Source organism: Acipenser ruthenus, chromosome 41 (genome assembly GCF_902713425.1).
Source record: "Acipenser ruthenus chromosome 41, fAciRut3.2 maternal haplotype, whole genome shotgun sequence".
Taxonomy (NCBI): domain Eukaryota; kingdom Metazoa; phylum Chordata; class Actinopteri; order Acipenseriformes; family Acipenseridae; genus Acipenser; species Acipenser ruthenus.
In genome coordinates, this window is record NC_081229.1 from 6,873,038 (window position 1) to 6,887,070 (window position 14,033).

The window sequence follows — 14,033 nt, forward strand, 5'->3', positions numbered from 1 at the left end:
CTGTTCTGTTTTAATGTACCCTTTCTAATTGTATAGCATTTCTTGCAGAGTGTTCAATGGCTTGAAGGCTATTAGTCTGTTTTTAAACAATAAAATCTCATTTAACATCTGGCCGATGCCATGTGTTCTTATTGTAAAATGTTTTAATGTAATACACTGAATTGATTAAAAAAAAAAACTGTTTTAATGATGTAAAAATGAGCAGACATGAGAAATGTGGATCAACAGATGTATTTTTAAAAATGATATAATTTTGTCTTTAAAAAAATATAATGAAGAGACAAAACGTTTCGGAAATATTTATTATCTCAAGAAAACATACCAGAAACAGAAGCAGTTTCTTGACAGGCAATGTACTTGTTTCTACAACATATGCCGCTTGATCCATAAAATCTAGCAAGAGTCTAAGCAACTTTTAAAAGTTTGGGCACATTTTTCAAACATCTGCAAATTGAAATTGGGAACTAAATCGTAAGGTCTGGACATTGATAAGATTGCTGCTGGCTTTTATAGTTCAGGACCTCTGTTAAATAAAGTAAAAGAAAGTAAAGAAAGTATAACGTAAAACAAGATATAAGATCCCATTGAAACGCATTGTACTTTCCTGCCTTCTTCAGTATCGTTTGAAATTAATTTCATTGTAATGAATATATAGTACTTCTCCACACCCCCAAGGGATTTCACCAAAGCTGGTGTTGCTAAAACTGGAAACTCCCCCCCCCAAAAGAAACATGTACAAGTAATAAGCTTTATACTTGTGTGTTACTCAGACAAATGGTCATCTTCATTACTGGTACTCAACTATACTTGTTACAAAGAACACCCATGATGATTTCTAATGAAAATCCCACGTTCCATTCAAATAGATAGTTGTGATTAATATGTTAAGTAAACTAGGGCAGGGTTTCCCAATCCTGGTCCGGGGGTCCCCCTGTGTCTGCTGGTTTTCATTCCAACTGAGTTCACAATTACTTAATCAAACCCTTCATTGAACTAATCATATCCTTAATTAGACCTTTTTAATTGTTCTCAGCTCCTAAACAACTGCAGAGTTCAAGTTCCTGTATAGTTAACTTGAAATCTCCAACTGTTTAAAAACTGAAAACAATTTTAAAAAAAGGTCTAATTTTAATTTAATTAAACTGATTGCCAGAATAAAAAGTGACCTGATTAAACATGGGCTTCAGTTTCTTATAATTTTGTCTCTGGGTTTGTGTTTTAAATAGTGGATGAATAACCGTAGTGGTAACATTCATGGCTTACTATACAGCTGCCCTTGTGCTGTTACTATCTTACAAAAGCACTGCATTGTCATTACAGATCATTTGTTAAGGGGCGTCATGGACCATTTGCAATTCAAACATGGGGAAAGCATAGTGAAGTGCAAAATGAATGCACATGCGATTTTGGTGCAGTCTGCTTTCTGTTCCAACAGCATTTTGAAATTGATACTTAGGCCCTGTCCACACTATGCCTTTAAACCGTATTAGCTGCATTTAAGCCGGCTTAAAAGTGCTAAATACGGTTTGCGTCCACACTACGCAGCATTTAATACCGTACTCGAGAACCGGACTCGAGACCACCTCAGGAGGTATCTCGAGTCCGGTTCTAATTAGATCGCATCAGGTAGTGCGATTTATCAGAAGTGTGGACGCTGTAATACCGAACTACATTTTTTTGTGTATCCTCCAATATCCCCAAATGCTTTGTGGTATGTTTGGTGAAATACTCTGAGCAGGCGCCTGAAGGACTTGCTATCAGTGTGCACTCCGCACTAGGTATTCATTTTTATGCTTCAAAAAATCTTTCAGGACATCTCTGTTAAACTAGTGGGGAAAATCGTATTTTTCTTGAATCGTACTTGTACTTGCTAGAACCAAAGTCATTGTATTTATCTTGCTCTTAACTGTATTATTACTTGTACTGTGATCCTTGAAATGTATTTTTGTTTACGACTGTAAGTCGTCCTGGATAAGGGCGTCTGCTAAGAAATAAATAAATATAAATAAATAAATAAATAAAAATAATAATAACAACAAAAACACAGCGTTAAATTAGGCGACTGCAAAAATGAAATGCGAGTTAAAAGTAGGATCGGGGATGAACAAATTACGTAATTTGTCAGCTCTGTTTGAAATAAAATTAAGAGGACCAGAATTAGGCTCAGACAAGATATGAAGGTAAAAACAATGATGGTTTTGTAATTTACAGCTTTTTCTGAGTTTAATTATAAAACAGAATCAGCTCAATTTATTTAAAGGGATTTACCTGATTAAAAATAAAACCTGAAAACTTCAAGCCCTACGTGTGTGTGTGTGTTCGGATTTACTTTTTCCCACAATACTTGTTATATTTCATTTATGCAATATGGACCTCTGTTAATAAGGGGGATAACACATTATTTTAAAATAAAATACAGTGCATGGTGGGATACTGTCGTATTAATTTCCACGGTTTGTTGCGCTGCTGGGAATTGTAACTAAACTAGTTCAATGGGCAGCAGTGTGGAGTAGTGGTTAGGGCTCTGGACTCTTGACCGGAGGGTTGTGGGTTCAGTCCCCAGTGGGGGACACTGCTGTTGTAGCCTTGAGCAAGGTACTTTACCTAGATTGCTCCAGTAAAAACCCAACTGTATAAATGGGTAATTGTATGTAAAAATAATGTGATATCTGTATAATGTGAAATAATGTATAATGTGGTATCTTGTAACAATTGTAAGTCACCCTGGATAAGGGCGTCTGCTAAGAAATAAATAATAATAATAATAATAATAATAATGGTGTGTGGACGCATTAAGCCTGACTAAACATGAAACGGTACTTCAGTGTGGACGCTTTGAGCTGTATTAAGTAGAGCGGTTTCGAGTACGGTTCTCGAGATCGGTTATGTAGTGTGGACAGGGCCTTAGAGGAATGATCGCTGGGCACCTCCCCAAAAAAGCCCCAGCAGTCGCATCTTTGAAATCCCAGGAAGGAGTCATTTGTGAACTGTTCCCTTTGCAGGACCTACGATGCGTTCTCTACGTTTTACCTGGGATCGGATGGACTCATTCACTGTCACAAGGTAGACAAGGTGGGTGCTGCTGTCTCTCTAGATGTATATATAGAGTTGAAGACAGAGACAATTGAATAAAGATCATTTCTAGATTATCCATTACACCTCTGGCCAAACGCTTTGCATCACCTAGAATTTAGTCTTCATAATATATATATATATTAGCTCAAAGAGCCAGCTGCCCTATGTTATATTATATTATGCCCTATGTTATATTATATTATATTATGTTATGTTATATATATATATATATATATATATATATATATATATATATATATATATATATATATATATATATATATAACATAATTTATGTAATCAAAGATAAACAAAATGATATAGGAAATAAAGTCTACCGGAAAAACAGTAATACTGTATTTCATGTTAGATTTAAAAATGTAACATATTTCAATTTTTTGGTCATTTTTTTCATTAAGTATATGGAAAACTGCAACACGCTCTGTCATTCAACATGTTACCGTCACATTATTCAGCAGGTTTCATTCGACATTGTGAAGCAAAATTGATTAATTCTATAGGGTGATGCTAAACTTTCGGCCATATCTATAGATCTAGGACCACCTTCATAAAACTCCATTTAGTTCATCGAGAGCCTTTATGAAGTGTTATCGCAGCACCTGCTTATTAAGAGCACAGTTTGCCTCGAGGAGAGGTAGCATCGCAGAGAATAAAAGCAGCCCAACGAAGCACTTTCACAGGGACACAAACGCCTGTGGACTGAGCGCTAGCAAGAACATTGTAAATGCAAAGCTCTCAAAGCTGGCACTGTTGTTACTTGCAATGCTCTTGGTCTCGGCCGTGCGAGATGACATCCTTCAATCGGGCAGCGATGTTGTGTTTTTTCACATTAGCATTCAAACCCGATTTGAAATCTTGTTTCTCTGAAGTCGTTTTTTTTTTCTCTTGAAAAGGAATATTTTAGTTCCAGGGATCCAAAATGCCACTTCAAGAAGAAAGTTTGCATATAATTAATGCTAATGTAATGGCTACTAATTTATTAATATGTCATGCAGCGACTGTGGTGTTAGGCTTCATGTGTGTGCAAGCACTTAACCACACTTAACCAGTTTGTGGATGGACGTGTCATCATACCTAAGAACATATTTAGCCTGTAGTGTGTTTAACATAGGAAGGGCCAGTGAATACTCAAGTTTGTATCTTTAAAGCTGCGCCCTCGGTTCTTCAGTTGGTAATTCAGCCAGTTATGCCAGAGCTCCAGTAATAAAGTGTTCAACAAGAGAGGTTGTCTCATAAAATGTTGTCAGAGAAAGAGGTATCGGTGAAACTTGCTCAGGGAATGTTCAGCTATGGTCAAAGGTTTTGCATCACCTAGAATTTTAGGACTGAGACTATATTGAAAACTACAAAGCGGTATGTAATTCAATATGTCAACATAACATTATTCAGCAGGTTTCATTCGACTTTCTGAAGCAAAATGAGTTAATTCTACAGGATGATGCAAAACTTTTGGCTAGTTATTTTTTGTGACAGTGCAGCCTTTTTTTGCAGGCTGTTGCACATACATAGTAACTTCAGTTAAAGGAACCTTGAATACATTATCCATGTATTACAACCATTTTTGCAACAAAAACACATGCCATCCACCAGATGTTAAATTAGACTTTATTGTTTAAAAATAGAATACAGCCTTCAAGCCATTGCACACTCTGCAAGAAATGCTATACGTTTAGAAATGGTACATTAAAGCAGAATAGATATATTCAAATAATAAAAACAAACTAACATTTTAATATAGAAATCATTTTTTATCTGCACACCTTGCTCCAAATGAATTACAAACAGGGTAATACAATGGAATTTCAAAACAATTCATTTTCAAACCAGATCCCCTTTGAAACTGCACACCACCACAATTACAGGCTGAAAGAGGGAACACAGACCCCTATTAAAACACAATCTGTATTTAAAGACTATGGACTAGATTTAAAAGAAAATCTGACCAGAAGAGACATTGCTAGAAAAAATACAGACAGCAGACAGCCAAGCAAATCTCCTTTACACATTCTAACCTTACAAAATTGTTGGATACATTTGGAAATCTGTATCTACCTTCATAATTGTGAGGGGGGGAGGGGGGTACAGAAAAACCATTGTTATAACAACGTGTTTCCCCAAAGCCCACCCAATGGCTATTAGTTACATTTCTGAACTGTTTGTTACTTTGGTAGTGGATTTTTAAAATATATATATATTAGTGATCTTTGAGGTTGCTTTGCAACACTCATAATTTGATGATTTTATTTTTCTTGGGAAAATATAATTTCTTAGTTTCTTTTAACGTTCAATTATCATTCGAGACGGTTTGCTAATTTGATGCTTGTTTGCTACAAGATGCAATTTTGCAGCATAAATGAAGCACTTTTATGAGAAGCCTGCTAAATATTCAGCCAATGGAGTTTCACAGTGAAATCCCAGAGGAAGGCTGGAACTGCAGTGAAACTGTCTGGCAGGTTTACAGTTAATGGCGCTCTTACAGCTCTAGAACTCTAGGGGGCTCCAGCTGCTCCTCTATTCTCCTCCAGACACACTGCCAGCCTCACAGCGCCCCACCCTCAACTGGAGACTCCTCCCCAACATCATCGTAGTCAGTCCTGTCAGGTGCAGCGGGTCCTTCTTCAGGGGGCAGTGCGGCCCGGGCACTCTCTTCTCCAGGGGGAGTGAGGGGAAAACCTGCCAAAGAGAGACACACACTATCAGGGATTGGTTGAGTTTATGCAGTGGGAGGGTTCACACAGATCTGGGGTCAGGGATTGGTTTAAGCAATGGGTGTGATTAGAGTGCCATGGGTGGTTTCTGAGAGATTCAGAACTTCTCAAACACCATTGCCTGGTAGTGACACCTGCTGGAAGAGGTGGGAGTGGGGCAGTTACAGGCTCCCCCACAGCGTGCTGCTCCTGGGGCAGTAGGGTGTGCTTTGCTGAAGCGTGGCAGGATATCTGAGGGGCCCTCCAAATCCCTCCCCACTGTAGACTCCAGTCCCCCTTACCTTGGATGGGGTTCCCCTCACTGTCCTCCACATCATAGTAGCCAGAGGGAAGTTCGTCAGAATGGAAACTCCCTAGGAACAGGAATCAAGGTTAGCTCTGGAGTTTGACCTGCTTTCACCCACAGCATATTAACTCCCTCCTATTGTCCACTAACAGAGTTACAGGGTTCACAGTGCTAAATAAAACTGTTTACATAACATTAAGGCTGACCCATCAAATGTAGAAAAACTACTTGGCACCCTAGAATCAAACCCACTCTACTGCTCAACGGGCATGGCTGGGGATGTTGCACAGTCCTGGGACTTACCTGCACAAACAATATGCAGTTACTAAGGGTTTGACAGACGTGAGCTTAATTAGGAACCTGATTGAATACATTTACTTTCTCCAAGACTGGGTTTGGTGCAGGGCTCCTCTACAGGGCTTGTCTGCAAGAACTCACCTGATAAATCTTCTGGGTTACTGTTCATAGGGACGGCATCGTCATAGTACCCTAGGGTCTCTCCTTCCAGAGAAGGCATCGATTCACCTAAAAGAGACAGAGAACAGCATTAGTGTTACAGACCAGAGAGAGCACTGCTTCACCTAAACCAGACAGAGAACAGAATCGGTGATACAGGTGAGAGAATTGTTTCTTCATAGGTTTGTAACACAGTCCCCCTTACCTGGGATGGGGTTCCCCTCACTGTCCTCCACATCATCGTAGTCAGAGGGCAGCTCATCAGAAAGGAAACTCCCTGGAACAGGAGACAGGGTTAGTGCTGCCTGCTTTCACTCTGCAAGTTCACTACCTGCTACTTGTTGCACACTGACTACTATTGTAGCTGTTGTTCAATGTTTGGATTACTGAATTCAGGATAGGAAATTAAACAGTGGTTTTGTGATCTACACCCTAAGTAACTACATATTAAATACTGTGTGCTGCTCTGTTCCAGTCTGTCTCGCACTCTTTGTAGTGTTTCCTGTGATGAGAGGTTTACAAGTCTGCTGCTTTGAGTCATGTTTGTGGATTGTGTGGCAGTGTGATGTGTGTGTTGGCTCTCTCTTTCTCCACTCCTTCTACCCTCTTACTCACCTCTCCTGGGCGCATCATAGGTTCCCTGTCTGGCCAGTTTGTACTCAATCTCCTCGTAAACGGCTTCATGGAAGGCGTCAGGCTCCTCCTCAGCAATCCCTATGGGAGGAAACAGGCTCTCATTCACAGTGACACAGCTCTGCACACACTGTACTGAACAGCACAGCCTTCAGTGATCCACAGTGCAAGAACACCATTTCTTTTCTTTATTTAAAACTGCCATTTTAACAGCTCTTTAATTAATGACAGAACTTGTCAAGATTGTGTCCTCTGCTGCCCCTACTGCAGCAGGCTGGTATCGCACATGTGGGTCAATAAAAGCTTTTTCTCTAACCAGATCATGAATAAACGAAAATGATTTATAAATTGTCATCTGAGATGCACAGAACAATGATTGCTGCTATAAAGGATCTGAGCAGTGCATTTGTGTTGTCTGGAAAGCACTGCAGATTTTAAATGCCGGTGTAGGGCATTACTGGATACAATCCTAGAACAGCGCACTAGGACCTGAGTGTGTCACCTTAATGAGCTTGCGTCTCTTTAAAGGGATTTGTTCCCTACCTCTCCTCAGCATTCTGTTGTGCTGCAGCTGCCCGGCTAACAGGACCAACACCACAAAGAGCAGAGCTCCCAGCACGATGCAGGCTATCACTGGGATGGTCATGTCTCTCTGTGGCTGCAGCCTGGATGGAGAGGCTTCTGTTGGAGAGGAGGACAGACAGACACTTCTGTAAACAGTTGGGTACTGTACTGTAAATAAAGCAAAACAGCTGTATTCACATTGCTTACATAGGAAAGCCCTAACTGATGGCTCCCTTCTTTTATCCACATGACTCCCAAATTTAGAACTCTACACAATAAGAAACATTTCCCCCTAGAGCTGTGCTTTTGTGTTTATGTGTATAAGAGAGTAGTGTATGTGAAGTTTAAAAGGTGCTGCTTTTACCTGTTTTCATTGGAGAGCTGATAGTAGTTGGAACACCTGTAAAACAAAATGAAATGACTGTTAATATTTCCAATGTAAGCAAGTACTCCCTGCAAAACACAACAGAGCATCTCCCCTGCTCAGATAACCCCCTCTCTCACCTGCACAGGTAACCCATGTGTCCTCTTTGTGGTCACAGTCATTGTGTCTCAGTGGAGAGTGCCGGCAGTCCCACAGGTGCATCTCGCTGCCCCTGCAGTTCACCTCGTCCAGCCAGATGGTGCCGTTCCCTTGTCCAAACGTAGCCTCACCCCCCCTGTGCTCTCTGCTGACCCACAGCCTAGTTGTCTGCAGACCACCTGGGCGTCCTTCAGGTCCCAGGAGTCATCGCAGACTGTCCCCCAGGGACTTGAGCTTCCAGCTAGCCTCAGCTCTGCTGGCTCTGGAATAAAACAGCAGGGCTTACTGAATCAATTCAGCCCAGAGGCTGCTGTGTGAGTAGTAGAGAGAGGCTTGATATCCCTTTCTGGAAAAAAATCTAGGTAACCAGTCTCAGAGATCAGAGGCAATCACAATTCAGTGTTGAATTATTAATTTAAAAAGACTCTATTATTGGAAACTATAAGAACTGCTCATTAAAATTAGTTTACAGCAAAAATTTAAAGGCCAAACGTTGATAATATTGTATAAAATGTCAATACATATCACTGTAAGGTCATGCTTTTGCAATTGTATGCATTATATTTTAGACGTTATTAAATAAAAAATAACCTGAGCAGTGCTCTTGAGTGAGGTCTTCAGAACATGACTTGGGTATGCTGGTGACAGGCGGCTTCTCTTTCACTGTTAAAAACAAAGAACAATCAAGTGTTTTCAGTGTTTGGAAAAAATGTACATTGCATTCACACTCTGCTCAAGCATGCTCCTGCTTTGTGTCTCTTTTGTTTTGAGCTGAAACAAGAAATGGTGAATGCAAAGTATTGTGAAGATATTGCTGTAGGGCTGTCCATAAGGCCTGGGCATATTTCTATTGGGATCTCTTAAGTTTCATCTCCTCTCTATTCTATAGAGGCCCTGCTTTTCTGTACTTGAACACACCCCTGCTTAGAAAGGACAGTACCTCCAGTAACACAGCTACCATGTTGTGTAACTTGCTAGGGGCAGCGTGTCCTTGTTATCGCAGGAGGAGGATTCAAACCTGTGGTCTTTAACTGCTGAGCCAGCAGGTGACCAGTAGAGGAACAACAGAGGGAGATCTTTACCTGTGCACTCAATCGCAGCCACCTCATTGTTAAAGCAATTTGTCTGATCCCAGGGTAAGGATGGACACTGCCAGTGTAGAGTCGTGTCTTCGGCAGTTCACTCCATCAAGCCATTTGTAATCAGACCTGGATTTTGCATTTCTAATGGCAGCACTTTCTCCACAGTTCAGCTGCTGACATATCACTGAAGCTGTAATCTGTGTCATTCTGTTGCCGCAGACACTACGCCAGGTGCCATTGTAGAGAACCTCTATTGGTCCAGAGCAGCCTTCAGCCAGTCTAAGATCCTTGAACTCAAAATCCTTGATGTCAAAACAACATACAATCATGAAAGAAAACTGCACTGCAATGAATGGCACTCAGAACTATCCTGATTACAATACTGCTGCGAGACAATATTAAAAAGCTTTTTATATAAAACGTTTTAATACAATCGACTAGAAATTGGAGAGGTGGTATAAATGGTTTGAAATCTTCATGTATTACAGGATCACCAGTAATCTGCCCTGCTTACTGAGCTCCTCCTCTCAGTTTAAATAAGTTGTATGTAGTAATTGATATTGCTTTGGTTTCCACTATTAACATACTAATGGCTAATATAGAGATGGCTCAGTTTCCACTGGTTAGGCATGGTGAGTTATTGCAGTCCTGTACCTGAATACACGACTCCCGCGTCCTCCTTGTGTCTGCAGTTGTGTTGTCCCCACCTTTCTGAGGCACACCCCCACAGAATCGATTCGTTCCCCTGACAGCGCAGCTCGTCCAACCAGATGGGTCCGGTCCCCTGGCCGAAGGAGACTGACACTGAGGCGTTGAGTGCCGTCCCACACTGGAGCTGCTTACACACCACCTCAGCATCTGCCAGGTCCCAGGAGTCATCGCAGACCGTTCCCCAGGAGCGGTTGTGATAAACCTCCACCCTCCCAGCGCAGGCACCTCCTCCCCCAACCAGCCTGAGGGCCGTGTGATCTAGGGGGAAAGAATCAGAGTCAGTGACCAATCAATTCAATAATAGTGTGTCATCATACTGACTGAATACCACGTGATCTAGAGGGACAGAATCAGTGATCAATAATGAATCAGAAGCATTAAGATCAACTCCTTTCAGCATTCAGTCTTGTTTCCAAAGAAGTTCTTGTGAGAGGTTTTAAGTAGTCTAGCTATAAAAGGGCTTAATATAAAAGCTGAAACATACATGAGAAGTGTCCTTTTATTACAGGATGGACACCCCAATACATATGGGGATATTTTATTTATGAGATGATGTTTTTGAAATGCACTCACTGGAGCACAGCACAGCCGCACCGTTACTGGTACTGCAGCTGACTTGCTGTGGAAGGCTGCAGTTTATCAGATGGGACTCGTCCCCGGTGCAGCGAATGCCTGTCAGACACACATCACTGTGCCCTGTCCCGTATCGAGAGGAGTTAGAGACTTCCATTGCAGAGCCACAGTCCAGCTCTCTGCACACCACGGAAGCCTCTGTGATGCCCCAGGAGTCGTGGAGAACTCTCCCCCAGGTCCTGTTGTAAACTTCCACCCGGCCTTCACAGCGACTCGGTCCGGCTGCCAACCGGACTCGACCTGCCTGTGCTGGGAGCAAAGGAGAGCGAGTAGAGTGCATGAACCACAAAACAGAGAGATTGCTATATATGGTACAATATGTACAAAAACTAAATGGTTAAAATTGTTCACTTGGCAATGTAAGTTATAATGCAAGTTCATTCAGGAAAATGGAAGGCCTACATTTCAATACAGAGAGTTAGTCAGTGTGATTGCAGTGTTATGATATTCAGATGTGAGAATAGCAGACTGGAACTAGAAATTAGACATCAAAAAGGTTTTCTCTTATTGTGAAGTAAGATCTGAAAAGGCACACTTCATGGTCACACGAGGGGGGTTCCATCTGAATATAAATCAATAGACCTTTTCAGCATCTCTCATAAAGTGATTACTACTCACCAGTACAAATAACACCAGCATCATTCTCATGAGTGCAGTCACCTCGTCCGTATTCAGAGACGGGGCACTTAAATAAGTCAGCCTCGCTGCCCTCACAGTTAAATTTATCAGCCCAGATTTGACCACTGCCTTGCCCAAAATGGGCCTGTCCAAGGACGGCTACAGCATATCCACATTTCAGCTGCTGACAGAGAACTGTGGCATCTTGCAGATCCCAATAGCGATCTCAGACCGTCCCCCAGACTCCTTCATGATGCAGCTCCACTCGGCCAGAACAGGAATCAGAGCCATTCACCAGCCTGTACTCTGAATAGCCGTATACAGACAGTAAAGTTAAAGGAGTCACTCCCTATTACCTTTGCAGTGCATACATACCTGTTGCTAGTTGTAAAGCACTATCAGGTAATACATTAGTTCTTGATTCCTGATCATTGGAAATCTGTTTTACTAATCCGATCCTTGAGTCACATGTTCAGTGTATTTTTATTTAAAAATCAGTAATTTACAAGACTGGTTTCTCAACTGAATAAAAATACAGAATTAGTTCAGTATACAAACAATTTATACAAGATGTGTTTTTGATTTCCTTAGGTGAAATGTTTGTCTTCTGGACTACAGTATTTTCAGTTTTATTCACTGTAGAGATGCCCTTTACAAGATAATGGTTTTTCATAACTGTGAAAGAGGATGTGGGTGTCAAGTTGTCACGTGACAGATGGAGAGGTACTCAAGATGTGACACTGCAACGCCACCCAGGCATTTATTTACAATGATTTTAGCTGTAGTTGCAGGTAAGCGCCCCCATGGATTCAAACACGGGGTCGCTGGGGTCCTGGATCCAGGAGGGCCCGCTTCGACCCATGGCTCCCCTGGGTCCGCCCCGGAACCCTCCCCGTTCCCCATGCCCAGCACTCTTAAACCAAATATCTATTAGAACATTTTTTTTTTATATATATTTTTTTTAATAAACTTCACATATTACAAATACAAAATCGTGCAGTTACGATTAAAATAGAATGCATTCTTCCAGCTCGATTAATAAAGACATCTGGATATTCAAGCGATTTTCAACTGGGGTTTTTATTTATTTATTTATTTATTTATTTATTTATTTATTTATATTTTAATTATGTGAAGTTATGTATTTGTGAAGTCAACCTTATTCAGTCATTTATAGATGAAATCTGTTGTGGATCTGTAAAACTGCATTTACATTATGAGAGACAGACAGGTATATTTATCTGCTATTATTATTATTATTATTATTATTATTATTATTATTATTATTATTATTATTAGTTGTGATTAAGCAGTAACTTATACTAAACACTTCCCTGCTCATATACTGTTGTTATAACACGCATATTGTTCAGGTAGAAAGGAGCTGCTGTGTGTAGAAACAAACAACGATGCAGAAAGTTATCAGCAGTAACATTAGATTCTTACCATATTTTAAATGCTGAAAACAAAACTATGGCTGGAAAAATAACAGTGTATTGGGAAATATTCATATTGATATTTGGGGACATTTTAAAAATACTATAATGTGATTTAAAAAAAGAAAATAGAATCAATGAAGTAAAGATTGTTTCATCTTCCCTCGTATTGCTGATTTGAGAGAAATCAAACCTTAATACCAGCAGAAATATCCCTTTACACAACCTCGCCTACCTGACGTTTTATCTTTATACATTTACACTCTATTAACCAACATTTCCTCTGTCATTTTATAAACGGATCCAGCAGCCGGTAACTTTATACATTTTCTGATTACTTCATACATTTACCCATGGACGTGGTTATTTGAGAAATAAAGTATCATGTTAAAAAATGACATAGAGATCTGATAGACCCATCAGCCCCAGAACTATTTTGTGTTTTTCCAAGACAGTATAATGTTTTAATAAGTTTTTGTTAAATCATTTAAATATTTTCCTGTACATTTCCACTATTATTCTTCCACATTGATGATTAAGAACCCTGACACAGCTCTCTGCTAGAAATAAACCCAACATCTGCACCTGGGTGAATAAAACCAGCAGCTCCGAGATCACTGATATACAAGCACACAAGATTACACTGCACATTACACAAGCGATATTTGAAAGAGAGAATTACGTAATTAGATGGTTGTGTAAGATCCCTTAAAACATTTTCTTTTTATCTTATTCACATGTCGTCCATAAAATTAAACAGCTATCTATCAATCACAAACACACACTGAATAACCAGGGCGTAGGCAAACATGAGCAGAGGAGCCCTGTTTTTCCCGCTCCAGTACTGTATTTGATCACACGCTTTTGATAGATTTCAAAATGTTACCAATCAGACAAATCTCACTGGGATGCAACTCCATCAACAAAACAAATCAATACACAAAAGCGACAATTTGAGGAAGCAGCAGTGAGAAAATTGCAGCAATACAAGATATACAAATGAACACCATAAGACATAATGTAGACAGGTCGTGCGCCAGCACCGTGAATAATAAGACTGTATAACACTGAAGTTTATAATAAAATGATCATTCACCATGTAAAATAATAATAATAATAATAATAATAATAATAAAAATAATAATAATAATATTAATAATAATAATATTAATAATAATAATAATAATAATAAAAATAAATACAACTTAATAATAGACCACTTCAATTACAGGGGCATCAGATACAATTCAGCTTAAACAAATTGGTCTCAATGTTACAATTCAATTT